The 24,942-nt window shown below is 43.1% G+C and overlaps 1 long non-coding RNA gene across 2 annotated transcripts; it reads left to right on the top strand.

The window, feature by feature from the left end:
• The first annotated feature begins 750 nt into the window (after positions 1-750).
• LOC141965161 (uncharacterized) lies at positions 751-23,110 on the top strand. 2 transcript variants are annotated; one of them, XR_012634431.1, is made up of 6 exons: positions 751-1,017; positions 5,132-5,282; positions 16,007-16,212; positions 18,803-18,899; positions 20,469-20,721; positions 22,588-23,110. It is a non-coding gene; the product is annotated as an uncharacterized LOC141965161 (long non-coding RNA). The 2 variants fall into 2 exon arrangements; XR_012634430.1 differs by lacking the exon at positions 20,469-20,721.
• The last annotated feature ends 1,832 nt before the right edge of the window (positions 23,111-24,942 follow it).

The raw sequence follows: 24,942 nt of genomic DNA, 5'->3' as shown, positions 1-24,942 counted from the left end.
CCTGTGTGAGTGCAGAGAGCCTGTAACAACAGAAGATCTTTCCAGCTCCCCTCCCTGAATGAGTGAGTTCATGTCATTCTGCTGACACAGGTGCAATTCCTGCTTTTTTTTTTAAATTCCTTTGGGAGTTGCTCCTCCACATTCCCTGCCTATCTTTTACCTGACCCTGATAGAGCCTCCTCACAGCCCCTTTTGAAAGCTTGGTGCTGCAGGTTCCTCTGCCTGCCTCGCCCAGCATCCCTGCAGTGCTCTGGCGGCGTCCTTCCCACCCTTCCCTTTCCAGCTGGAGGTGTTAGATGGCCTCTTTCCTCCAAAGCCTCCCCTCTTTGAAAACACCTTGATGGATATCCATCTTTTTTTTTTTTTTTTTTTTTCCGAAGGATTTGTGACAGAGTATCTTAGTAGTATTTGATTTTCCCCCACAACTACCTCACCATAATACCTAACTTAAAAATGAGACTTAAAAAAGGGTGGAAGCTTCTTAAAAGGAATTAAAAGCAGGCAAGGGACAATTTTCAAGTGCAAAATCACTAAAGGAATAATAAAAATACTAGTGAAAATATTTCCAAAATTGCCAGAATCGGGTACTTTTCCAGAGGTTTGGTCAACAGATGACCAGTTTCTAAAAGGATTACTGTAAAAGAGGAAAACTGCTGTTGAAAAGTAAACTGAAGCTCTGTGCTGATCCTCACTATGGTTGAAGTAGGTTATTCTCCCATGAGAGCCAAACTTATGAGGACAAGTGTAAGGAACTGTCTGAAATTAAATGACAATAAAATGCATTTTAGGACTAATTGATAAGATGAAGAGTCAGAAATTGCCAAGACCATATGGTAATCACTCAAGAGCTCTGGAGGAAAACAAATATGCAATTATGGAGCTACTATAGTGTGTAACCCGTCACTTAAATCAGTCTCCCTGCAGGAGGGAGGGAAGATGGTAAATGTGACAACAATTCCTGAGAAGGTCCCCAGGAGTGGAGAACTGCAGACCGTCACACCGGAGTCTACTGAGCAAGTGAGTAGATATTATAAGAAAGAAATTATTAAAGGGATAAACCCCAACATATTAGGGAAACATTTTTCTACTGAGAAACCACATTTCATAAATTTGTTAGAGCTCTTGAAAGGGTCCTGAAGATGCAACTTAGGCGACCTAGACGTAACAACATAAGAAATGGTCTAGTGGGTCAGACCAGTGGTCCATCTGCCTGCACTGTCCACCTATTACTGCTGTGACCATGGTCTGATGTCTCACTCATATCCCCCCTTGGCACCTTCTCTCCAAACTGAGAAACTTCTTTAGTGTCTCTTCCAAAGCAACAGCTAGAAATCAATTTAATATGGTTGATGGTTCTTTACAAAACTTGTAATTGAGCTGTAAAATCCCTTGCCATAGGATATTATGGATGCGCAAAGTTTACTTGTGCTCTGGGGGTAACAGCAGAAGTTAATGGAGAGAAGTTAAAGCATAACCTGTTAAATAGTAAAACCAAGGATTGTGACTCAAAAAGTCCCAAGACACATATTGTTGGGAAACAATGATATTCCAGGAAAGCACTGCTTCATGCCTGGTATGTTCTTAAACTCCTTCCTCAGGCACCTGTATTGAAAACCAGATGCTGCGGTAGAGGAACCTTCAATCTGACCCAGTGCTGCCTTTCTTGTGCTTTGTTATGTTCTGTCAAAAGAAAATGAAACATAGATATGAATGTAAACACTTCTGATGGTAACAGTGAACACTGAACAGTGAATGCTGAACTCATCTCCCCACTATACAAGCAAACAATGAATTTTTATTTGAATGCTAATGAAGATCTCACCATGATGCTGCTAGGTCTCCTCTAGCAATATAAAGAGAAAAGCTACATGGTGGAAATAAAGAAAGAATCTTTATAAAGGGATGAAAATGTATTGCAAATATTGATGTCATTAACCACTTAGAGGTCAAAAATATACTTGAAGCTCCTGATGTAATTTGAAGTAGGTAAACGAGTATTAAGAAGGAAGTTTTCTTACAAGCAGTGCATCTGTTACGATCTGAAAAGGAGAAATTTGTATTTCTTGCATCCCTTTAAATGATCCAGGTTTTGTAGTCAAAAAGCAGATCTTTCTACAGTCATCTAATCTATTCTAGCTTTCTTTTGGTTTTTGGATCAGAGCTGAGGCAAGCTTCTTTTACAGATTTGTGCTGCAGTCTACTAAAAGAGCTGTTTCTTGCCAGGAGAATATTACATACAGTTCTGAGAAAAATGAACAGAGTCGGCTTGTTTGAGAGCTAACTGATGCTTACTCACAACACTGATAAGCCTGACATTTACTGAGAAGTGCCACAATTCTCAGTCCAATGAAAAATCCCAAGAGGATTTTTTTTTTCAGTGATGCTTCACATTCTATTGACTCAGGGTAAGCTGGAGCCTTCTAAAGTATTTCACTCAAAAAAAAAAAAAAAAATCATGTGGATCCCAACTCCTCAGCTTGACTTACATACAGATGTATTAGCCTTCCTTGGCACATTTGTTAATGGTCATGGTATGTTTAACGATGCTCTACAAGTTGTCAGTGCCTTAGGTGTCATATTTCATTCCTGTAGTGTGTTAAAAGCACTTATGCAAGAGTTCTTGGTGCCTTGATTGCAATTACAAAAATTATACTTGGGATAATGCCACTTAGCACCTCCACGTAAAAGGCAAAGCTTGTAGTGAAATACCTGCCAGTGACAGTAGGCAGTGCTCTGGCTGTTAGCATAGTCTTTGCGTGTTGGTCTGGGCTTTGGCTTTCTGCAGCATCCGCAGTATCTGGCCATGCAGGTACTTGTGGAATAGGCCCTGCCTGAAAAAGGCTATCAGAAGGCTTTTGAATGTTCAAGTAGATTATGTCAAGCAGTTCCCTTTTGATCATTATTATAAAGATATTTTCAAATCATTCTGAAATAGTGATGCAAAATTTTCATTACAGACACTGTGATAATTGGCTCCTACACCGTATCATACTCCTTATCTAGGAATTCCATTATTCTGCTTTTAATTATCATTTTGACCAACTTTCAATGTACAAAGCTGTTTCTCTGGCTTATCTTATATCCTTTTAAAGCAGACAAGAAATCCAAACAGTGGCTAAGAATTTTCTGACAAAATTGTTTTTCAGGGAAAAAAAAAAATCTTATTTATCAAAACTTGAACTTTTCACAGGAACATATGTTCCAGATGTCAAGAGTTGCAAAATCCATCACTTCAGGTGGTAGTTTGTTCCCAAATTTAATCATCACTGCTGTTAAAAAATGTGTGTTTCATTTCTGGTTTGAATCACTTTCATTTTTCAGCCCTTAGTCTTTCTTCTGTCTCTGCTAGATTAAAAAGTGTTGGTTGATATTTTCCCCTTGTGAAAGTATTTATCGAATCGCCCCACAATTGAGCTGTTTAAGTTTCCCAGTTACATGTTCTTCTCTCCTCATATACTTTTTATGGCTCTTTTCTGCCCCCAATCTAATCTTTCAACAGCTTTAAATGTGAACATCAGAATTAGATATACTAGTGGTTTCAATGATGCTGTACCCAGAGGTTGAACGGATTCCTTATTTCTAATCACTTCTCTCATTTCATCATGCTTTTACCTTGAGCGCTTGTGGTGAGCTCCTTGCCCATTAAGACCTCTTAAGCCATAACCATTGCACTCCAAGATAGAGTTTTCTGTTCTGTAAGAGCAGCCCATATTCTCTGTTGGTTCATTGACTGCCTCTTCTTGAACTTACTCCTCTTCTACCTTGCATAATATTAAGTAGAGAGCAGCCTCTCTTCTTGGATGTTCAGGATCTAATAGTTCTGAACAGCAGTCATACTGTGTTTCTATAAATTGGTTCTCTAACCTTTTTTTTTTTTTCTTTCCTTTGTGCCATTATATAGATTTATTTATGAATAATAGAGGTCCCCATGTTTATTATTTCACCTCTTAGCATTAAGCATTCAGTCTTCTTTCTCTGGTGACTGATGGGATAACTTTACTCGTATATTTACATTCTTACTGCCAGACAGTTTCAGTGTATAGTCTCTTCCAGTATGAATTTTAGTCTGACTAGATTACTTAAAATGTTTTCTTTGGTATAAAAAAAGTCTTTCACTTTTATCACTTATACTCTCTTTTCTGTAGTTTATAGCCACATACTATGGTATATCTTTCCTTCTGTGTCAAAATCTGATTTTATTACCTGTGTTTTACTTCATATAGCTTTTATTTTAATTAATAAAAAAAGTTTTTATATACATGCATTTATAGCTTTTGATTTGGGGGGCACTTTTGTTTAGCTTCTTAGTTTAGTGTCATTTTGATGTAATAAAATTTCACCTATGAACTGTTCCTATCCCTGTACTAAGCTTTTTTCCTGAACTAGTTGGATACACAGAGTATTTTTGTTTTACTGACACTTATCAATCTGTTTGCCCTAGCTCATGACAGATTTACCCCAACTCTCACTTAATTAAACACACCATATATGTTTTCCTTGTGAAAAGTCTGATTTCACTTTTGACTTTTGATGGAGACCATCAGCTCCCGATAGCTCTTTTTCCCCTCTGCCTGACTGGAGTTGTGCATATAACTGGAAGGATTTCAGAGAAACTGTCAACAGTACCCTGGGGCTAAATCTTCTAGCCAGCAGTCTGACTTTGCCTTCTAGGATCCTTCACTTGCATTTCCCTTTAAAATTTGTGACATGCAGTAGGACCTCATGCTCCTCCCCAGCACTTTCTAGTGTTCACCTCGGTGTCTCACAAAAGATCCCTTCATATTCTGCCTATAAGTCAGCAAATCTCTGTCATTGCATGTGCGGCTGCTGGTATGCTCCTGGTATTTAAATTCCCATCAGCACAGTAGACCAAAAGTTCTCAACTGAAAATGTATTTTCAGATATAGCTTTCCTGGAGTTGTCAGCTTGCTTTTGCTCAGCTGGAAGGCAGCTTCCTGCTATGTTAATGTTATGCTGTGCTACGCTATGCTATGCTAAACTATCCATTGTGAGAGGAGGCTGAGCCTCCTTCAAGGTGAGAGGAGAGCAATCAGTCTGAGCTTGGCCTAGTCCCTCATGTCCTTTTACACTGGTTTTGTGCCTTATATTTGTTCTCTCTTTGTTTCTCTAGATTAGAAGCTCTGGCCTCAAACTGCTCTGAGTATGTGCTGTGAGAGAGCCCTGTGGGCAATGCAGACAGTAGCTGAAGCAATTACTAAAGCATTAGTGACTACCCTGGAAGCTCTTGGAAGGCAGGCAAGATCACTGAGCACTACAGAGAGGTAAACACAGTTTACTTTTTTTGAAAAAGAGAAATCAGGGAATTAGAGACCACTCTTCCCAGAAATAAGTCTGAAAAAGTATTATGTGATCAATTTAAATCAAATAGAAGGTAAAAAGAAAAAAAATGACATAGATTTACCAGGAATAAATCATGTGATCTTACTCTTAATTTCCTTCTTTGAGAAAATAATGTCTAGTAGATAAAGAAGAGGCAGCAGATGGGGCATATTTTGCTTTAGGAAAGCTTTTGAAACTGTTCCACATGATTCTTTCAGAAGCAGACTAAAGAAATATGGTCTGTATCAGTGTGCCCAGTATTTCTGGCTGGGTGAGACACTTACCTTGTTTCTGTATAAGGAAGAGACCATATGTTGCAGCCCTTCCTCTAATGCATAACTGTATTGTGCAAGTGTAGAAAAGCCAGTGCTTCCTGGGGCAATGAGATTTATTGCTTATGTGTGGACACGTTCACATAGTGCCATGAACAGAGGCACTAAGTTGGCTCCCAGCAAAGATGGCATGCAGGGTACTCAAAATAGCCCATGCAGCGGACAGCCCTCCTCCCTGTGGACTCTAGTCTGGATCCAGAAAGGAGCGAGGGACACCACAGCCAAATTCATTGTCCTGGCAGGCCCTGTGCAGTTCATAGCTTGAGGTTCGTAATTTAGAAGGTACATGATATTACTGTAATGTGGGTGGCAGTGAAGCACTGTGAGACTGGGAGGTTATTTTGACTAGAGTCCTGCTGGCATATGTCCTGGGCCCAGTTCTGTTCAGTTTTTTAATTAATGACCTACATGATTTAATAACTCAGAAAATTTGTGGATAAACCAAGTTGCCCTCAGACTTCTCATGGTCTTGAGAAACTGGAGAAAGTGACCCAGACATCTCAGTCTCATACTGGGAGGTGTTAATAAAATATGTTATTAAAAAATGGGAGGAAGTCTCATTTTCTGCAGTGCTGTTGAGGCCTTTGCTGGATTTTTGTGTTGACACTTACTGCTAGAGGGAGCTGGGGTTGTGAATGATGTGGGTACCTATAACAGAGGAGTGAGCGGGAAAGAAGTTTTGAAAGTGGAATCACAGTGTTATAAATTGTCACACTACCAGACAAGCAGATCCTTAGTTGTTGGTGAGGTAGTTTTAACAAGAGAGGTAAGCTGTATAAATCAATGTGAAACTAGATTCCAAACTGGGTTTTAAGATTCAAAAGCAATGAGGTATTTTTATAGTTGACAGTTGTGGAAACTCACCAAATAAGCAAGAGCACATGGTTCAAGATAGCAGCTTCTCTTGAGAAATAAGAAAATTCTTGTAATTTAGAAAAATGGAAGGAACTGAAATCAATAACATTGAGGAAGGAAATAGCAAAGAATGGTCTCAGCAATTAAAGTCCCAGCTAAGCAGGCCCCATGAAAAATGGGCAACTAGATCAATAAAAAATGTAGAAATATATCTATACAAATGCTGCAACTCTGAAGCTTAAAAGAGGTGAACTAGACTGTCTGATTTTAAAGGAAGTTATTGACATAATAAATGCCTCAGAAACTTGGCAGAAGGGTAGGAAACAGTAATAATAGGGAACAAATTATAGAGGAAGGCTGGAAAGGGGTACATTAGTGGTGAATCAGTGGAGAGTATGAGGAATTGTCCCTAAATGAAGTTTCAGCAGAGGACGTTTTGGAACAAATCAATAAAGTGAACAGTAAGAAAGCACCCAGATAAGATGATACTCAATCAAGAGTTCTGAAAGACCTCAAACACTAGATTAAGAGAAAGCTAAATGTAGCATGAAAAGTGTCATTTAAGTTGACCACACTGCAAGAAGGATGGAAAGTGGCAAATGTGTCTTCAGCCTTGAGAAAAAGGACTCCAGGACAAATGTGGAAAACCACAGATCAGTAAATCTCACTTCCAAACTGAATAAGTGGGTAAAAACTACAATAATAAAGAAGAGAACCAGTAGACAATTTCATAAATGTGATTTATTTAGAAAAAGTCATTACAGTTCTTGCAGAAGGAGACCATGTCTCATAAATCTATTTGAACTCTTTGAAGATGTCAACAAGCTTGTAGGTAAGGCTGATCTAGTTGATAAAGTGTGTACGGACTTCCAAACAAATGTCAATAAGTCTTTCTGCAAAGACCCTTAAAGTAGTTAAGATGAGATAATAAGATGTCCTCTTGTAAGTAAGTAAGATGGAGCCAAAATGGGACAAAAAGTGGGAGAAAAGATCCGTTTTCCCAATGAAAGGAGCTCTACAGCTTAGTCATGCAACTATTTGATTTAGGACCTGTGTTTTTCAATATCTATATAAATGATTTGGAGAGGGGGTTGAATATTGCTGTGACAAGGTTTGTGGATGACACAATATTAGCTGAGATAGTCAAATCTGACCTTGAGCAGATGGTTCTCATGACAGTGAGTGACTGTGTCAGAAATGGCATGTGAAAAATCAATGCTAATAAATGCAAAGTAGTTTGTCTGGAAATAGACATATTCAATTATATATTATACTTACTCAATTACAGATTGAACATTACGTTATTATCACGCAGAAATAGAGTTGCTGTAGGATAACTCTATGAAAACATTGATGCAGTGACCACAGCAATAAAAAATTCAAACTGAATGAGAGAAATTTTTAGAAAAGGAAGAAAGGAAAAGAAAAACACGATTATGTGATTATGTCACTATATAAATGTTTGGCAAACCCACGTATTGATTAATATGTGCAGTTCTGTTCATCCTGTCTTCACAAAGAATAAAATAGAACTAAAAAGGATGGGTGGGAGTTATTTAGCTTGGAGATTTAGACACCTAAATTTAGTTTTCTACCTGTAGGTGTCAATCTATGAGGTAGATATCTAAACTCCAACACTAAATCAAAGCTTTTTAATCTGACTTCCTCCCACAGAAAGTGGATGAGGACAGAATGTTTTTTGTATCAGGACAGAGAAGATAGGCATGGGACAGGGATCTAGAGATCTCCTAGCTAGCTAGGAAACGATGAAGAGGGGATGGCTATTATTTTTAAGAATAGAAGTTAAGGATAACTCATGAAATTATGAGGCATCAGGTCTAAACCAGAAAGTCATACATTCTCATATAACTTATTAAATTGTAGAACTTACTGCCAGAGACTGTTGTGTAGGTCAAAAGTATAAATGAGTTAAGAATTTCTGGAAGGCTGATGGGAAGTCAGTGTCCTGCCAAACAGAATTATGAAGACTCATTCAACTGTCAGAAGCCAGGTAGAGGTACATGGAAAGGGCTCTGAGGCAGCTAAGTAGGACAATAAAGACAATTTCTAGGCCAGAACAGAGATCATGAGTGAGAAACTGGTGTGCACCCCACCAATAGCTCTTCTTGTGGTCAGTGGGACACTATGAAGAGAGAACCACAACTGGGATCTTGGGAGCAGAAAGTGTGGTATACTCCAACATATACTTTGGGGGAAGGAGAACAAGAGGGAGGGAGAGAAATCCTGTGCAGAAATTTTAGAAAATGAGGGATAGTAATGATAAACATATAGCCATTAGTACAGGTAATGTCCAGAACATGGAAACAAGAAGCAGTGTTCATAGCTCATGATCTTCAGCACCTCAGAGTTGACTGAAGGAAGAAAATCCTAGAAGGCACTAGCAGTACAGCTGTTCCCAGAGCTTGCAGCTGGTTACACTCCTGCCTGGGACTTGAAATGCAGGTACTAGAATTCACTTGCTAAATCTAGTCTCTGGTAGAGCAATACTCTAGTGGTTTTTGAAGACTTAAATAGCTAACAAACACATTCAGCCCAGCTTATCTCACTCTGTCCAAACTCCCTGGGTTTCACTGGCCAGCAGTGTTTCAGTCGTTACTGAAGTTGCAGATGGGATCCTGAATGCAATCAATAGTGACCCAAACATGGCCAGTTCGGGTGGATTGTCTCAGAGGAATAGCTAACAAGATATGCAGGGCTATGGAGTAAGGCTGGAGAACATCTCCAGCTCTCTGATGTGGGGGAGAACTGAATTATGAATGTGGCCACCGCTGTAGATAAGTTTAGTTTATTATAAAGCTGTGTGTAGTGGCCCCAAACTTTCCTCTTTCAATCCTTCTTTCACTTTCCGTTTTGTTTGGGTATATTTTCATAATTCATTTTGTGCTTTAGAAAAATACTTGTTTCTGTTTTGAGTTACTCTGCTGGCTGTCCCTAGGGTATCTCCACCTGGCTTGGCTTGTATTACATGGCTGCAGGTATTTTCTGTGTGCTTGGGTAGCCATGAATTTGACTTGACAGAGCTCGGAAGGACTCGAAGTACTCTGGAAAGCAGTATTGCTCATCTGCAGGGTGCAAACTCAGAAGACGATGATTTAATTAGATTGGTAGCACTACTTAAAAGCAAAATTGGAATCTAATGCAGCTGTCTTTTAAAATACACTTCAGTATTACTTAAGAAGCCCATAATAACATAGAAGTGGAAACCTTTAAATGAGGGTAAATTTGATGGCAACTTTTATATCCTTTATTGTAAAGCATGCCAAGCTGCTACATGGTAAAATCCATTAGTACTTTAGAGATTTTTTATTTTTTTAAATCTGAAACTATTCATTAGCTCAAAGCGAAACTTACTGTAAGAAAGTTCTGGTGGGAGTTGCTGTAGCTGACTGAGGAAGTACCATCCTCTCCCAGAACAATCCAAGGGCCCGAGCCTCATGTCCATGTGTCTGGTAGCAAAACGCTGCAGCCTCCTGCTCCTACATGAAATTTCTGCTTTATTAAGCATCTCAACCAAAGGCCATGATTACAAGTGCATTTCTTCCAATGCCAGTATGAGACTTAAGCAGTTCGTGCTCCTTTCTGTCCCCAGTTCCTTCTGATCACGCTGAGCTGCCCAGGAATCTGGGACAGAGAATGAGGCTGCCTAAAAAATGCTTTTCCCGAAACAGGGCTATTCTAACCTGGGATCCACCTTGATCCACTTTTGTATGTAGCCCTAACACAGTTGTACTGTCACAACTGTGAGGCTGTCACAAGAGCTTCTTATACTGGCACAGCCTCTGAAAGGAAAAGATTTGTAATTACACACAAAAAAGAGAGTGCTCTGAGTGAGTAATCTCGGAGCTTTGGTATGCATATGTATGTTCTTCAGTCTCTGGGTAGGGATGATCTGCTTTACATGAGTGCTTGTCACCGTAGCAGGACTTTGAGCTTACTGCCTGATGCTCCGTTTGAATTCTGTGACCGCAGGATTGTTCCGAGCATTTCTTGCCTTTTCTGACCTAGAAAATATTTACTTATTTTTTTATAAAGCAGAACTGCTATCCCTGGAAAAATTTAATAAGGTATTTTGGTGCCTGTCAGGGAGTTGCCAATGGAAATCAGGGTCAAAACGGTAGCATGGTTCTGGACTTAATTAGATAGGCTGCTCTTGTGGGGAGAAGTTATTTTAAAGAGTTGGACACTGGGGAATTTTATGCACTGAGTTAAGAAGAAAGCAGCTTTAAAATTTGTTTCTCTGTTTCCTAGAAAATGAGTTTTCTACATGGTTTTGGATTGTTCAGCTAAATGGTTCTGTTTTTTCATGATATGTTTGACAACATATTTGTTACGTCCAGACACAGAATGTTAGAATTAATGAAAACTGAAATATTTATGGAGAAAGCCATTTCACGTCCATCTTTGTCATGAGACTGGCTGCTCTGATAGGGATTAGAGGTTGTTACACTAATGACTTAAACTTTTGTCTCGTTGCCAGAGCAGTTTCCCAATTTAGAACCTTTTCTTCTGATTAATATTTGTATTCCTCCTACAATTCCTCTTCTTATAGGAACTCGTACTGGGAATTATTCCAGACCTACATAATGTCTCTGAAATCTTTTTATCCCTCTGTTTGCTGATCAGTGAAAAGGATTTTAATGCCAGGTTAGGTAATCGAGATAAATCCTAACTTCATCTAACTTTATCCCTCGACCATGTCTTGGATATTCTAGAAACATTTTTTGTGATCCATAAATAAATTCACATAGGATTTTGATTAATCTTTATTTTGCTCTTCTTTTTTCAGTGAAGCCTCATTACATTAAATGGGAGATCACACAGAGTGTATTACAACTTCCACTATGCACTAGTTTTAGTGCAACACTTTTTTGGGGGGTTGAAAATATCAGTAAGTTCCAAAGACAGAGTTTTGTGCACAGCTGGACATGTATAAAGTCTTTTGTACTATCCTGAATGGCTTCCAATAGCTGACAATGCTTTCTAGCCCCATTCAGTTGTTTGAATTTGCTTATGTAGTAGTACAAAGTATACACTAATTTAATTCACTTCTAACTGCAACTTGTTACAAAGAAGAGGGAGTCAAGCTTGTTTAAAGTAGGACTCTTGCTGGCCCTCAAAGCCAGCAAAGGCATGGATGCCTGTGTGGTGTGGGAGAGGTTGGGCTTCTGGCTCAGACAGCCACACTGCAGCGCTGCGCTCCTGAATGCTACTCCCTGACCTTCTGTGTGCCCGCTAGGAACGTTACATGGCCACAAGCCAGCCACTTGCCATGCACAGTCATTGGGAGAAGCACACACCTAAGGAAAAGCTTCACAAAAGCCTACATTCTGGTTGGAAAGCTATCTGACCTTGCATGTAGGAGCCGGGCTTGAGCCTATATCTCTTTACCCTTTTTCACTTAAACTCTCTTAACTCCAGCAGAAGGTTTCAAGCTAACAGAGAAGTCAAAGATTTCTTACCAAGAAGAAAACTTTGGTCTGAGTGACTGCCAAGTGATAAGTGTGTACATCAGAGCTGTCAGGTTAAATGAGCCTGGGAAAGATGGTGGCTCCAGTTTGTTAGGAGAACCCTTGACCATCTGAACAATAGATAGGATGGAAAAAACCCCTCCCTTACTTTGACCCAGAGTTGCTCATTTCTCTGATGGTTCATTGATTCCCTTTGCTTTCCTTCTCATTTAATAGATTTTTATAAGTTGGGCATTTACAGATCTGCTGCTATTAACATTCAGTGTTAGTGGACCCGAGAGCTTCTCTGCCGACTATGCTGGAGCTTCTGAGCCTGCTGATTTTAAAAATGTTCATTGCTGATAGATTCTAACATCTCTCTCGGTTACTAATAGTCTGGAAAGTATTTCATCATCTTGAAGCAATGAAAGCAAATCATCCTTCTTTCCAAATACCAAATAAAAGTCTGAACAGTTCTGCATTTTCTGCATAATCCTTCACAATTCTCCTGTCTGCACCAAGCAGTGACCCTGTACTGTTGCTAGGATTTCTTTTGCAAACACAACTTTCTTGTGCTAAGCTCTGTCAGCCATGGATTTTATTCTGAGGTTTCTTTGTTTCGTGCTTCTGTTCATCTAGGTCAGGAGTTTTCCTGGCTATTGATTTACAACTAGTTATATGCAGTGCTAGTGTTTGACATTTCTGTCTTTGTTTTTCTTTGTTGATATCACTACTAAACTTTAACCACGTGAGTCAATTGGTTTAAGATTTTGTCTTGAGTGTCTGACTCGGTCTGACATTTTTCACATTTTTTTAAAGTGTCAGCTAAAATGGCAAGCATATTAAGAAAAAGATACCATTTTCCCAATGTTTTAAATACATATATATACCTTTGTAATATATGCTTAATATTGAATTTATATATAGAGAGAAACCCAATAGCAATGCCATATAGTCCACTTTTTCCAAGATAGCGTCTTAATATTTAAATTAAGGGCTTGAAATTTCAGAAAGAAATAACCCTGGTGAAAGTTGTGCCTTTTTTCTTTTCCTTTGGAATCTGACATGACCTGAGTCTCTCACCATGTCAGTCTATGTATGTTCAGCTGAGACTTGCTAGTGTTCAGCTATGTATTCCACAGAGACCTTGTCCAGCAACAAGCACCACTCCTGTCTTCAGGCACAAGCAAGATTTTACCTGCAGTGCACAGCAGAGGAGCCGGTGCGTGCCAGCAGATCTCAGAAGCAAGGCGAGTGGGAGGACTTAGGAGGTAAACAGATACAAGGTAGGAAGAGATGCAAAAATATCTGGACATGCACAGGTGGGCCAGGGAACATCTACAGGGTAGAGGTGGAAAGATCAGTGCTCATTCCGTTCAAGTGTGTTGCCTGTTCAGAATGTGGAAGGGATCCCAGCACCACACAGTTCCTCCTGTGCAGGTCTGGCAGCAAATAGATACATGAAACCACCAGCACAGCATGTGCATTCAGACTCAGTCTACTTAAGGTCTTTATAAAGGATGACAGCGTCATACTCTTACCAGTAACCTCATTATTTGTAGATATCGGGTCACAGAAGAGGATGAAGATACCAGAATGAGGTCTTCTTCGGCAGCAGTATCTGGGGAAGACCTCTGTCCAGGCAGGGATCCCTACATCTATAGAGGCATCAATATCAGCAGGGCTGGAGGTAGGGCAAGTAGTAAAAGAGGGCTTGTAGATTATGGCATGATCACTGAAATTCAGGTGGCAAATCTGCCCTCTCTTTCAAAAGCTGTTAATGTTCTCCAGACTCTTGTATACCTTGTGCTTCATCACCATATGTCAGAGATCCTCATTCCTCCGTCAGAGCTGTTCTCCCTTGTTCACACCAGCCTCCTCACCTCACTGTGCCGTCCCTGGATGGAGTGTATGGGCAAGGAAACATGCGGAATACATCCATGTAGAGCTACACACGTGTAGCTAATCCTACAGGGAGTAACAAAGCCCTGCCATAGTGCTGTATCCTCTCCATCTCTGTACTTGTGTTTGCTTTGGACTATGAATTTTGGTGACTGTAGACAATAAACTGACAATTCAGAAAATTATCCAGAAAAAGGATATATATTTATCCTATGCTGTAAGATTTTTCCATAGCACCCACTACAGGTCACAAGATGTGAGCAGAGAGAGTTCATAGCCCTTTGATTTGTCCGAGTGGGATGGTTTTTGTTTCTTTGTACCTTAAAGCCCAGTGTTTTTCTTTTCTCATAACTACAGTTACAGCATTTTCAATCTGAAGGGCTTTTCCTTAGTGAACCTTTCTCTTGTACTCGCACCACTGTATCTCTTCGTTATTAGCAGATGGTGCATGAGTCCCAGTTCTTTCCTTCCATCTTTTCTGCCAAGAGATCTCTGGTGCCTAGGCATATTTTGTGGCTATTTAATCTTGCACTACTTTTCTTTCAGTGATTTTGATTAATTTTATCCGTGTACATGAAATTATTTTGCGAGTGATGCTTTCCATTAAAAAAATGTTGAAAGTTAGGTTTACTAACCTGATTCCAGTTAAAACATTTCATGCTCCCTTTTTTTCAAATTTGAACGTCATTATTATTTTTCTGTAATTGTAAGTACGCAGCATTCTGCTAGTTCACGTGGCACCAAATGACACAAGGTTGCTTTGGAGTGCTCCGGCGAGTGTCTTCTGGGGAATATTGAAATTCCATGGAAACAACATGAGAACCATTATCTGAAACAGCCTCTTCAGGCAAACCATATGGGGTGAAAATATTCTGCACTGCTTCGATAATCCAAGCACAGATATGTTCACTGGTAACTCTGCAGTAAGCATCAGTCATTTGCTTTGTCTGTGCAGTATTAATGAGCCATTTCAATAGACAGCAGGTTTCAACTATATTTGCTGCATATTCATGTTGCTTCCTCCAAGTTGCTTCAAAACTCTTTCCACTAGATTAACTAGAAGGTGTCAGTTATTCAGTCAAGTGCTGGGGTACCGAAGACATGGACCATCCTGTCCTTTCCAGTCTTGGCTGAACACTGGGGCTAGTGGTTGGAAGAGAGATGGTGTACTAGGCATGCTGCCTTTGCTGAGCCTTCTTCCAGCAGGGAGGCTTTGCTGCTGCTTCCAGCACTGTTTGCTGGGACTACTTTTTTCTATGCACGTAAAACCTCCTTATTGCTTTCTGGTTCATCTCTCATACAGGGGTTGTGGTTTTTAGCAAGTAATGGAGCCTTAAGACACTTTTTGCAGATGAGCAGATGTTATTCTGGCAGAGGAATGAGAATATGCAAAACCCAGAATAGGGAGCACAGAGGGAAGAGTTGTACATTTTGACTAGTCTGATTTGTGCTGTGCCCGTAAGCATCTCTATGTGATGCTGTTGTGATGTGGTCACAGGAGCTGAAACACTCACACATTGGTCTGGGTACCTACAGAGCCTCCCCATGCATGAATACAGCATTTTCCGTGGGATATAAAAGTTAAAAAAAATCCATACACAAGTTTTGAAAACCATAGCACACACAGAGGGGGGCACTGAAAGCCAGAGGGCTCCGGTTAGTACTAAAAGGCACATGGAAGGCTTCAGGAGCACCAAAAGTCACTTGAAATTTAAGAAATACTTTAAATTACTCCTTTTTCTCTTTGTGAGCATTCAGAAACACAGTCCTTCCTTAATCTTAGTGCCTGATTCTGATAGCTACATGGAGGTTAACCTGCTCAGCAGCTTAAAAAAAATTGCAAATAGATTGGTGAGGTTACTTACAGGTCTTTCTACAGAAAGACTCTCACACCACAAATCTTGAACTAACCACTTCCCAAGTGAGGGAACTCATATATTTAAACAGAACCAGAAGGATAATTAAAAGAGACTGGAGGTTGCCAGCACCAACTAGATTGGCTGAGGTGCTGGTAGATGTTGAGGGGAGGTGGTGGAAAGAGGGGTTTAAAATTTCATCTTTTTTTTTTTTTTTTTTTTTTTTAATTCTACATCTGTTCTACCGAAAAAGAGTAGAAAGTGAACATGCAATTTCTCTAGCACGATGGAGCCAGTGGTGCCGTGGTTGAGGGGAAGCAAAGGATGGCAGCTGAGGGTTGGAGGAAACAGCCACATCCTCGAGCTGAGTTTGTGGCTGTGATTGTGCCAGGGCTGCTGGAGAAGGAGCCAGGCTGGCTGAGTGCTGCTGTGCCCCTGGAGCTGGTTGAAGAGCTACAGGTGAGGGTGTTTTTCCTTCTTTTTTGGGAACAATCTACTGAAGGGAAAAAGCACAGACTAATGAATATCACAGATGTCTGTAAGTCTGTCCTGTACCCTTTTAATCCTTGTATTTCTTTGTATGTATTGTTAGAAGCAAGTTTTATTGTATTGCCTTTTCCTTCTCTGTAAAAAATGAACTGGTAACATTGCATGGTCTCGCCTCTAAGGCCTTGCTGTCTGGCCTCTTTTCTCACATCAGTCGATGCCCTGCCCCAAGTTCCACTGCCCCTCTGGAGCAGGTACAACATCAGGTGGCCATGCTGGCCCTTTTCTTTCTGTTTCTGGAAACTTCAATAATTTTAAGTATCTTTCCTTGGAGCTGGAGTAGCTTGTCTGTTCCCAGGGGCTGGCTTGCCACAAGCACTTGCCCAGGGCTACCGGTTTGTAGGACAGCTGCAAGGGCTTTTTGCATCCTGTGCTGTGGTGTGAAGCACACTCTCCCTGACTCAGGCTCTTTGGCCCCCTCACCTTTTTCTCCAGGGTTTGTCTTCAGGTGCTGCAGAGGTGCCTGGTCTCTGCAGAATGTTTCAAATGTGCTGGTGAAGAGCGTGGGGGCTGTAGTGCCAGGGTTTCAGGGGGGCTGCAAAGAGATTCCTGGTGTGTTATTCTTCCCAGCTTGACTCAGGAGATGGGGAGTTTCATTCCTCTGTGTGTGTGATCACTTGGTCCTCTGTTAGGGTCTGTGGACATTTTTGGATTGCAGGGATATGTGGCAAAGAGGAGGGTGGATGAGCCTGGGAGCACTTGCACCAGGAGCGTTAGCCTGTTCTCCAAAAAAGGGCTGTTGGTCTGGTTCCCAAAATGGGAATGGAGCCACCAAGGGCAGCATTGCACTGGAGTGGGAGAGCTTCTGGTTGCTGGGGCTGAGCTCTGCAGCACCCGGGGCCTGTCCCCCCGCACACTGGTGTGCAGGGACCCCACAGCGACTGGCTGGAAGTGGGGTGCCTGTGGGCACGAGGGCCCTGATAGCAGGGGGGCATCCCTGTGCAAAGGCTGAGATGTGCTGCTGCTGTTGGTCCCTGCCCGAAAATCTCCCCGTGTGTGGCTTCTGGAGGAAGAGGAGAGATAAAGTGCATGCTTGTTCCTGCCCTGGTGTGGGGATGATTTGTGGTCCCTGCATATATATCCCCTGTGGGGCAGGGTGCATGGTGGGTGTGCAGCTCTGCACAAGGCACAAGAGATGTGCCATCAGATGGGGCATGGTGCATGCTATCCACTGTCAGGGCATTTTGGGAAGCTGCTGGGATTTTGGGTTTTTTGTCAGCAGTGAGCCAGTTCCCAAACAGCATTTGTTAGGTTGGAGTTTGCAGGGCAGGAGACTGACCTGGGACCTCAGGTGTTGGACCAGACCCGTGTTGGTCTGGTTGTACCCTCATTTACTCCCAAGGAGCCTTTCTTTCAGCAGAGGCATTGCTGGTTTGCTGCAATGAAGTGTCAGAAGTCCCTGGAGAGAAGCACGGGAGTGCCCTGACAATATAGGGAGCAAGGGAGTATGTAGGCATGGGAGGTGTTGGTAAGTGTCCTGAAGTGGTGAGTGACCAAAGGTAAACCCCAAGGAGGTTTTGGGGGGCTGTGTACCCCATTCCTGGTGGGTTGGCTGTGCCCACAAGGTCCAGGCAGGGGGCTCTGGAGAGGATCCTTTGCTGCTAGCCAGAGGCACGGTGATCCCAGGTGCTTTTGCAGGGCCCTCCATGACTGAGGTGGTGGCAGTGGGGGGCTGTTTTCAGGGCTCTGCCATGAAAGCAGAGTGTTGCACTGCAGAGGCAGGAGCATGGACTCTACCCATGGGAAAGGCTGGTGTGGGTCAAACAATCAGGAGCACAGTTAAATCTGAGCTGAAGAGTTTGTTTCCCAGTCAGTGTTTGAGAGGAGCACCCGGAAGGCCTGGTGCCTCCCTCTCAGGGGTGCGAGGGCTGCAGGGGGGCTGCCCTCTAGGGGATCAGCTGCTGAGCTGAGCCTGTTTGGAGCAGGTTTGGCTTCTGGACTGTGATCATCTTCGTGGGGCTGGGGTTGTATGTCAGCTGGCTGGAACTAAAGGTAGCAGCTGGCTTGGCCTTCCCTTGTCAGATGCTCTTAGTTGTAGATAAAAGCTTTTTCTGATCATTCTAGTTCTCATGTCTGGCAAGGGTTTTATAAATGGCAAAGACTGCCACTGTGGGTCAGCCTTTTGGGAAGTCTTTCTCATCCATCTACCCCAGGAGCAGGTTGGCAAACCATCTTCCTTTCCTAAATGTGCTGGCAAGAACAGGCATCTCTGTGCTTGAACTACAACCCACTCAAGGTGGCAACTGTGTTCCTGTGGCTGCCCTGTGCTCTCGGATGAGCTTTGGCAGAGATTTTGCCTTGCCCAGCTGTGGCTGAAGCTCTAGCTCCTGCTGTGTGTGAAGTGAAGCCCTGGGCCTTGGCTGGGCTGCTGGAGCAAGGGGGCACAAATCCAGTGTGCACATCTGCACACCTGCTCCTGCTTGGGTGAAAACAGGGGCTTGAGTCCTATTTGTAAACTGTCTGGAGTTTCTATTCCTGCTATTTCTCTGTTTTATTTTCCTAGGTGCTCATTGCTAAGAATAACTGCTATTTCACCTCTTGCCTGCCCTCCACCAGCTGCTTGGGGCCACCATTTTAGACTTCAGCTTGAGCTGCAAAGAGTAAGTGACCTTGCTTTCCAGCGACCCTGTTTGAAGGAGCAGGAACTGGATTTTGCCTTCAGTTACCCCTTAAGGAGCTGCTACGGGAGGAAGGGGCCTGTGTTTGCCAGCTCTCCACAGCCCTCACCGGGGAGCCATGCCGCAGGAAGTGCTGAGCAGGAATCAAACATTATAGCAACATGCTGGGTTGGTTTTGCTCTTGGAAATAAAAAGTAGAGCAAGCCACAACTGAGACAAGGTGACTTTCAGTTTATTCAATGCATTGTTTACTTAATGCCTGGTAACAGATCTCTGGAGCAGACCTTGCCCTGCTCCTCATCCGCAGCTTGTCCCACAGCTTCTACATCAGAAAGAACTTGTTGCTTTGCTGGTGGAGCTAAAAGGAGCAGCCAACAGCTGTCTTGCTGAGGCAGCTCTTATTTCCTTGCAGTACGTAAGTGCCAGAAGGGGCTTTTCCTCTGCTTTCACAGATGCTCCCTTCAGCCTAGCTTGCTCTTTACTCTATTTCAGCAAGGGCCCAGCAAACACAGCTCCAGCTGTTGAAGTCCTTGTTCCAATGTGCTTCATAAATTTTGCCATTAAATGGAGGGTAGAAAGTGTTTATTCAGGGGAAGGATAGTAGGACACCTGAAAAGATAAGAGTACCCCAGCTTAATTGGAAGTTGAACAGTGTTCACCGCGGAGACTGAGCTGAGTGAGGGCAGAAAACCTGAGTGGCTTTTTTGTGCCAACGCTATTCATACAGGCTGGGGAGCAAAGCCTGGCAGCATTGGCTGCTCCAGTTGAGCCTAGCCCACCTCTGCACTTAAGTTTCATCTTGTTACTCTTTAAGAGAAGTCTCTTCATTTGTAAGAAAGCCTTTCAGAGAAGTCTCTAAAAAGATTTGCTTTACAGGGTAATGAGGTGTAACTGCAGATGTGGGTGGGGGCCAGGCCCCAGCAGAGAAGTTGCCAGAATGGGGCAAGGCCCATCCAGAGTGGCTGAGGCAGGGGGTGACAGTGGCTGCGAGACCTTACTCTGCAGCCCAAATGAGTTGTGTGAGGATAAAAATGCCGCTCAGGTTTTCTGTCTCCACACAACCCAGGCTCTGCAGCGATTGCTGTATTTTTGGAGTTGTTTGCAGCTGGTACAGAAACTGGCTAATTGCAGCATGACTCATAGGCAGGACATTGCTCTGCTTGGGGAGCTGATACCAGGGCAGAACCACTAAGGCTTTGTCCTTCCAGGATGCTGCTATCAACTAATGCAGCTGAGGTCGAAACGTGTCTCTTCCTAACTAATACATCTCTTCAGGCTGAATCACCACTTTGCTCTTGAGAAGAGCTCAAATATAAAAGTGTAGGAACTTAGTTGTGTCTCCTACTACCTAAATCTCCCAAAGAGGCAGCTGCTGCTTTACCTACTTCCTCAGGGACAGGCAGCCAGTGCCTGCTGGAAGTACCAGGCAGGATCACAGAAGCTTCTTCCTCAGACAGGGACACTGGAGGGGATCATCCTGTCTCTGGGGAGAAGGTGGGGCTGTGTGCATGTCCAGGCTGCCTGCATGAATTTCTGCTCTCACTTTCCCAGTGCAGGATGTGCTACGAAGAAAACAAAATGGCTTCATTGCCCCCATCCTGCCTCTTTTCCTTGGGCACCCATCCCTTGGCCAAAGTGTTCTCAGGACTGAAGCAAGGAGTGTGTCTCCCCTGACCATTACACAGGCTTTTCTGGGAAAATGAGATTTGAGAGGCACCAGCTCCACCCAGCAACCTTTTCGTGCTACTAACTGCAGGGAAACCAAAACACTACAACTAACCTGGATTTGGCTGCTAAAAAACAGGTAAAGCAAAGAAGTGAAAAGCTGTGATGGAGGTTTGGCAGAGCCTTCCCCTCTTCCTTTGCTCACGCACACAAACAGGCTGCCTTGGGCTCCGATCCTGCAAGGAACCTGCCCTGGCTGGGGAAGGCAGCCCCAGAAAACAGCACAAGGGAGTTTTATTTGTTCTTTGTTTAACATTTTCTCTGACCTCCAGTGGGGGGCTCTGCAGTGAAGACAGGATCTGTACCAGGCAGGATGTAGGCTCCAGGGGGTCATGTCCGAAAGGACCATGTCCACAGGAGATACCTGAAGCCAATGGCCACACAGCACTGACCTCTGAGATGATTTCTAACATGACTTTAAACTGAGTGATTCAATTTGATGCCACCTTCCCTCACTGCAGAGCAAAACCCTTCACACCAGAGCAGCCTCCTGGGTGCTGTTCCTGGGGTGAGTCCTGGTTCCCCTCCCCTGGAGCAGGTCCAGCTCTCATCCTGCCCTTCTGCTTCAGGCCAACTCATTGGCAAATGGCTTAAAAAGATGTGTCCCCACATCCTGTCCCCATGCAGATGGCTGCTAGACTGTGGGTCCTGCCCTTCCTTCACTGATAGTCTGATAGTCCTGAGGACCCACAGAGCACATAGAAGGCTCCTGAGGGCACCAAAGCACATGGATTTCCAGGGATGGAGGGCACCTAAAAGCAGATTGAAAGCTCTGGAGCACCCCAGAAGGCACACCGAGGCCCTTGAGGGAGAAGAAACAGAGGGGCTCAGGGGTACCCAAAACCACCCCAAGGGGCACTGTTGGAGCAGAAGGACAACAGAGCAGTACTGGTTTTCCTCTCACCTCTCCATCTAGCTAGGGAACCACAAAAGCAAGCCAAGAGGCTGAGAGAACCATAGGGGAGACAGAGGGATTCAGAGCACTGAAAAGCAGATGGAGGGATTTGAGGGGCCCTTGTGGCACCAAAAACCGTTCACAGGGATGGGGGAGCACCATAAAAGGACAGAAACACCAGAGGGGCTCCAAAACCAAATTGGTTTCATGTGTAAGAGACCTGGCTCTTTTTTTTTTTTTTTTTTTTTTTTTTTTCCCCAGCAGAAGGAGTCCTATATTTGTCCTTTTGCTTCCGTGCACTGGCATCCAGGTTTCAGATGAATTTCACGGTGCGTAAGCATCCCAGGAGAATTTCCTTCTTGTCCGTGCTACGGAAGAGAAACGCTCCCGTTTCCACTCGGATCTTACAATGGCTGTCAGTGACAAAACATTCCCAAATCCTCTCATTTATCAAATGGCCAATCCTGTTAACAGCTTAAGAAACATAATTACCTGCAATCTCTTCTGCTATTCATTTTATGCCTACACTTCCTTCTCTCTGGCAGCTTACCAGCAGGCAAGGCAAGAGCTGGAGCATGGCTGCAGCCAGAGAGTGCTTCAGCGATGCAATTTTCTCTAATCACCTGCACGGTGATCACAGGAGTTTTGCCTCCCTGTTTGTGGCAGCCAGGAGCTGATGAGTGAGGAAGACACACGACCAAAAGCAGTGGCTGACAGGCCGTCAGTTGTGTGTAGGTTTCCAAGCATTGCTACATTTTAAGTGCTGTTCCATCCGTGTGGTGGGAACGTCAGTGATTAGGATATGCTTTTAGGGCATGAGAAATGGCATCCAGACTGACTTGCCTGGGAGATAAGTGTGGACAGGTGGGCTCAGAGAAGCAGCAAGAGAGGCTGGTGCAGGCTTGGGTGCTGGAAATGGCTGCACAAGCTTCATCAGCAAGAAACATCAGTGATCTGGTGAACTCATGGGGAAATCAGGATCATCTGGAGACAGCGTGAGCTCCCGATTATTGCATTGCTAAAAGAGGCTGATTTTGTCTTATTTTACAGTGCATATGCAACTTGAGGGAGACAATGGCTCATCTGGATCAAATCTCAGGATTTAGAAGAGCAATGTTTGCAGGCTGGAGATCTGCTGGATTTCTAAATAGGGGTTACATACAGGACAGCCTGATCTGAAGGAAACCCCTAGGACCACCATAGCTTCCTCTAGAGCTGGGGACTAGACAATTCCCAGGTCTGTCCTACCCCTGCCAGCTGCTGAGAAAGCTGCCTTTTGTGCCTTAAAATCCTGTGCTAGCCTGGTGTTATCATTGTGCATTTAACTGGCCAAGACATGCTTCTGTCTACACTCTCCGTTTAGACCTGCCTTCAGTTCAGAAGGAATTTTCTTATGCCTACTCTACTCTTTTCAACCATATCAGCTATTTTGGATCCTTAGTATTTTGGATAAATGATACACATTTCTTATGACACTTTCATATGTTATTTTTAAGTAGTTTTTTATGCTGCTTGCCAACATTTTATCCTTACAGTTCTTTGAATTTTGTATTAAAAAACCCTATGAACAAACTGTACACAAATCAGAAGGTCTTTTTTTAAAGTCGGGCATCATCTTAAGGGATTTGGGCCTTTTTGATCCTACTAAGATACTAAATTCAAGTATATTTTGGTCACTATTATAGAATAACTCTTTCTTACTACCAGTTTGAATGTCAAATGCCTGATTTGGCCAGAACTGCCTAAAGAACTGCTTTTCCCATGGAAAATAGTTTAATTCACTTCAGTATGGCCCAGATGCCGCCCAGACTCAGGCACCAAAAAGCTTGGGTGGCTCTGGGCTACCTGCCTGGAGCTGTGCGCTGCTTGGGAGCAGTAAGGAGTCAGATAAGAAGCTGTTCAAGTCTTGAAGAGGGACTGAAGCAAGCTGGCTTCTTGCATTTAACAAGATATAATGTATACATAGGCAAATTAAGAGCTGAAAAAATTGTACCTAAAGAAAGTGAAAACTGCCCCAATAAAAAAAAAGTAGGACAGCTGTGCTTTTATACAAGAACTTGCTATTTCTTTTATGACATTTATTTCAAATCATGCAAACCCTTCAGAGCAGCAACAATGCCCAGTGGAGTTCTTCAACCTAAATGTCTCGTCATCAGTGTAAAAAACAAAGATAATGTAATTTGAATGCTGGATGCAACAACGTAGGCTGCTCTTGAGGCTGATTCTCCCTGCTCCAAATGGGAATGATGGCTCCAAACAGACTCACCAGAACAGACTGAAAAGCAGACGTCTCATTTGTGAGGAAATGGCCAATAGCTCAGCTTTTTTTTCGCCCATTTGTTTCTTCCTGGAAAAAAATCATAACAGTTGCATAAAGACGCTGCTATTTCAAAGCAAATTTTAAAACATTTCTGATTTGCAAATGGCATTTCAGCATTTTCATGAGAATAAAATGCTACTATGATGCTGTGTTTAAATATTTCATTCCAGCTCCCTGAACAAACTTAAAATCTTATTATAAGTCATTTTGACACAAAAGTGTGCTTCTCTGCAGTGCCCGTAGCTTAGACATCTCCAGCTCCAAGCGCAGCTGCAGGAGCCCTCCCTGCTCATGGCTGATCAAAGGCAAACCACGCTGCCACCCATGAGCCGCTGCTCATCCCCGGCACCCAGCCCGGGAGAAAAAACAGATCCTGAACGTCCTGAGTGCTTCTTCCCTAAGGGCGATGCTGTCTATGAAAAAGACACGTTGCTGTCGTAACCCTACTGTGTAAAGGTTGAGCAAGTTTAGCAAATAAAAATACTTTGCCTTGGTTCAAATTGTGCTGAAACAAAACATCAGCCAGCGCTGGCTGCTCAATTAAACAGTTTGTTGTGCAGCCTTTGGAGAGGAAAATGCTGAAAAAAGGGTTTCAGGGAGCATACATATTTTGTGGAGAAAACGTTTTGTGAGAAATGTTCCAAACCTCCCTGCAATTCCCATGTACTGCCATTCCCTGGCATTCAACATGTGCGTTGCCCTCAAATCAGGGGGACAGCTTATGACTGCTGTGACAACTCTCAGGATGTACATGGGGCTGCAGGGGAGATATTCCACATGTAGTCTTGATGTGGAAACCAGGAGCCATTGTTCTCCTCCTAGAGGCTTGAGGACATCTTTTTTTGGGAAATGCTGGCTCTCTTCTTTCTCAGTATGGGTATTTAACTCTAAAATACCCATTTCCACCCTGCTGACTGGAGGGGTGCTGCTTTACCTGTCAGCACTGGCGTTCCACCATGGGAACTGATCCATTGTGTCCCAGTGTTGCAGCTGAAATGGCAATGTGGGCCATGTACCGGGACTGCCAGCTTCTCGTGTTTATTTCCCTGCTCCTCGTGGTTACATGCCACGCCAGGTTTGCTGGG

This window comes from Athene noctua, chromosome 12 (assembly GCF_965140245.1).
Source record: "Athene noctua chromosome 12, bAthNoc1.hap1.1, whole genome shotgun sequence".
NCBI classification, from domain to species: Eukaryota; Metazoa; Chordata; class Aves; order Strigiformes; family Strigidae; genus Athene; species Athene noctua.
The sequence above is the reverse complement of the archived record's forward strand: the minus strand, read 5'-3'. Positions and strand labels throughout refer to the sequence as shown.